Genomic DNA, 3487 nt, shown 5'->3' on the forward strand with positions numbered 1-3487 from the left:
GTTAGTATTGTACATCCTGTGTGTTGCGCTGCGAGAGGAAGAAGTCCCCGCCCCACCGCGGCGGAGGCGGACAGCACCTTGTCCGCCTCCGCCTGCCTCTTCCCAGGCCCGGGAGAGCTCCTCCTGGGGGCCCCCTGCAGCCTGACTTCATTTGGGGCAAGCCTCTTCTCAGCCCCTATGATTGTAGCACCCGCCCCCAGCCCTGGGACGGAGCTCCTCTTCCCTCGGGTCCCGCGCAGGAGAGAGGGTGTTAAAAGAAGGATAGCAGAGTAGCCATGTCCCAAGCAGCCGTGCAGACACTGCTTCAAAACAGCCTTTGCTGTGCCCTTCCAGGTCCCTCTGTTCTCACTTGGGCCCTGCGCACTTCACCATCGCGCTCACCTGCGTTCGGGCCGCGAACGGGGCCTGTTGCCCCTGCCCCTGCCCCTGCCCCACAGGCGCGTGCAGAGGCAAGGATCGCCCGGGTGGTGTGGACTGGAGAAGGAACTGAGAAAGGAAGGATCCCAGAAAAGCAGAGAAAGAGCAACCAGGACACATGACATTGCTGCAGGGAAAAATGCTAAGGTAGAAAATGCTCTTAAAAGGAATATTCAACAAAATAAAGCCAACCTCTCAGCAGGTTGAAAATAAGCATGGGGAAATGAACCGGAGAGTTAAAAATAGAGCTGGAGAGAGAAGGGAGGAAAGGAGTGGGATATAGTAACTGTTTATTAAGAGAGTGCTGACTTTGAAAGAGAGGTGGATAAACCAGTGTTTTGGGGTTGTTGGGGGTTGGGGTTTTTTGCCATTTCTAGCAACAACACAATTCTGAGCTTTTGTTCCAGCTCTGAACAGGAAATTATGCTGTATTCCTCTTTGGATTCAAACCCCTTTGCACGAGGTAGATCACACCTGTTTTCCTTTTCAGAGAATTTTGTAGCTAGGGTGTGGTGAGCTGTGACCTGCCAAGGAGCTGACTGCTCATCTCATTCCTGTTTGATAGAATGACATCATAGGCCTAGAACAGCATTCTCAGCCAGGGTTTCACAGCATGAGGTGTGAGGAGATAAGCAAATAAGTGAAGGCTTAGGCGTGTCCCTGCCTGGCCGATTCCCCACCCCCACTGCCCAGTCCCTCTACAAGGAAGTAAACACTGATATATTTATATATTATATAGACTGTTATCTATATCTAGCATACTTACCCAAATTCAAAACAGCTTTGTATTTAAGGTGACCCCCCAGTAATTAGATTCTGTATATGGAAAAATTATAAATTTGTTATAATTTTCCATGTATAAAATCGGAGGGTCATCTTGCAGTTGCTACCAGCCCCACCGCTGCAGCGGAAGTGGGGAAGGTGGGAGGTGGGGGCAGGTTACTGGACAGAGCTAGGGCCAGAGGGTAAGCAGCAGGGAAAGGGAGCAGGTAGAGGGGTGGAGGTGGTAGCAGTGGGGGTGGCAGGCTGCAACTGCAGCCCTGACTCCTGGTCAGAGCTGAAGTCAGAGCTGTAGCAGGTCTCCCTCCCTCCCTGCCCCACCACTTTGTACTTGAATCCAAGATGAACTGCTTTTCCCCCCATGTTAAATGGAGAAAAAAACCCTTATTTTGGATTTGAGTAAATACAATAAATTAGTTTTTGAAGTTCACAAACGTTATGGACGGGTTCCTTGAGTCCAATGTAAGAGTGCCTCAAGTCCAAAAAGGTTGGTCTAGAAGGAATCTCCTGCTTCATGAAGCCCAAGTCCCTGTCAAAGACAACCGCATTTTACACAACCTCTTTGATAAACTGGTCAAGTTCCATCTTAAAACTAGTTAATCTTTTGTCTCTAGTTTTTTGTTCTGAATCTCAGTCCTGTGATGGCTAGAAACTTTTTACCAATTTGCAGCCTGTATCTGTGCACAGCTGATTTATGTCTATTTGGTTTTGTGCCAATATTGTCCTTTAGCTTGAATTGTTCTTTTTCCTAGGTGTTTACCCCCTGGGTGTATTTATAGACAACTTTTTTCCTTGCAGCTAATTAAGTCAAGTTTTTCCAATATCTTCTCACAAGATAGACCATCCACTTCTCAGATTATTTTAGTATACCTTCTCTGTACCTGATCAAATTTGAATTCATTTTTTCTATAACCTGCATGACCACAATTGTACATAGTATTTTAAATGATGTCTCGCAGGAGCTGGTACAATGCTATTAATACTTCCCTACCTGTCCTGGGAATACCTTACCTCTTACATCCTAGAATCACATTTGCTTTGTTTCATGGCTGTTACATTCATAGACAGCTTGTGATTGACCAGTACACATACAGGTCTTATGTTTCCTCTGTAATTTCCAAAAGATGAGCTCTCAAACTGATAGCTCAGTATTTTGCTATTAGTTCCCCAAATGCCTGACCTTATACTACCAAACTTTCTATTCCAAGCCTTCAAGGTTGCCCAGTTCCTCCCGTATGGTACTTTTACCCTTCTCATCATTGACAGTGCCTCCCAATTTTTTGTCATCAGCACATTTAATTAGTAGATTACTTTCTGTGCCAAGGTCATTAATTAAAATATTAAACAAGATTGGTCCCAAAGCTGATCTTTGAGGAATTCCACTATTAAATGTCAGTCAGCAAGATAGTTCTTTTTCAAACATGAACTGTTGTCATCTCCTTTTTTACCAGTTTTTAAGCCATTTAATAATCTCCATCTTCTCCAGTTTAAACTAATAACTTTTCATGTGGAACTGTAACAATGGTTTTAATGAAGTCTAGACATATTCAATCAATTGTATCTCCTTTTATCAAACAAACAGATTGGATTAGTCTAGTGTAAATCTACCTTTGGTAAATTTATGTTGTATTTGATCCTATTTTTTATTCATTTTCATGCCTTTACTTATTTTTCCCTTCAAAATTTACCTAATGTTATAGTCAAATTGGTGGGGTTGTAGTTCCCCAGATCTCTTTTTTTCACAATTTAAGTACCATATCAAGTATCAGTACTATATTTGCTATTCTCCAATAACACAAGGCTCGATAGGTTTATTAAAAATCCTTGCTACCTGACCTGTGATTTAATGTGCTAATTTATTCCAGTACTGGCAGGGAGATTATCCCATTCCACCTATTTCTCTCCAGTTAAGCACATAAGGTTCAGCCAGTTTTGTTTTTGCTTCTGATGGGGTCATTTCCATTTCCATACCGTCACTGTAATTTTCCATCCTACCTTTGCTCCTGTGATGGACTGCATGTTTTGTAGTTAATAAAAATATCACAATATTCACGTTGTTATAATATTGTCTGGCTCTGGTTACCTTCTTAGCCTGTGCACAGAGAAGGAGGATTTAGGTGCCAAAGCTGGCCACAGAAGAGAAGACATGGCCCTTTAGCATCAGCAGTTGGGAATGGCTGTATTGGCTTATCAACACAGGTGAGATGGCCAGTACCCAGAAGTGGGAGGGCAGATAAACACGGCAAAAGGGAGAACAGGCTGGAAAAAGTAGCCTGGCAAGTCTTGGACC

This window comes from Alligator sinensis, unplaced genomic scaffold (genome assembly GCF_000455745.1).
Source record: "Alligator sinensis unplaced genomic scaffold, ASM45574v1 scaffold389_1, whole genome shotgun sequence".
Classification (NCBI taxonomy): domain Eukaryota; kingdom Metazoa; phylum Chordata; order Crocodylia; family Alligatoridae; genus Alligator; species Alligator sinensis.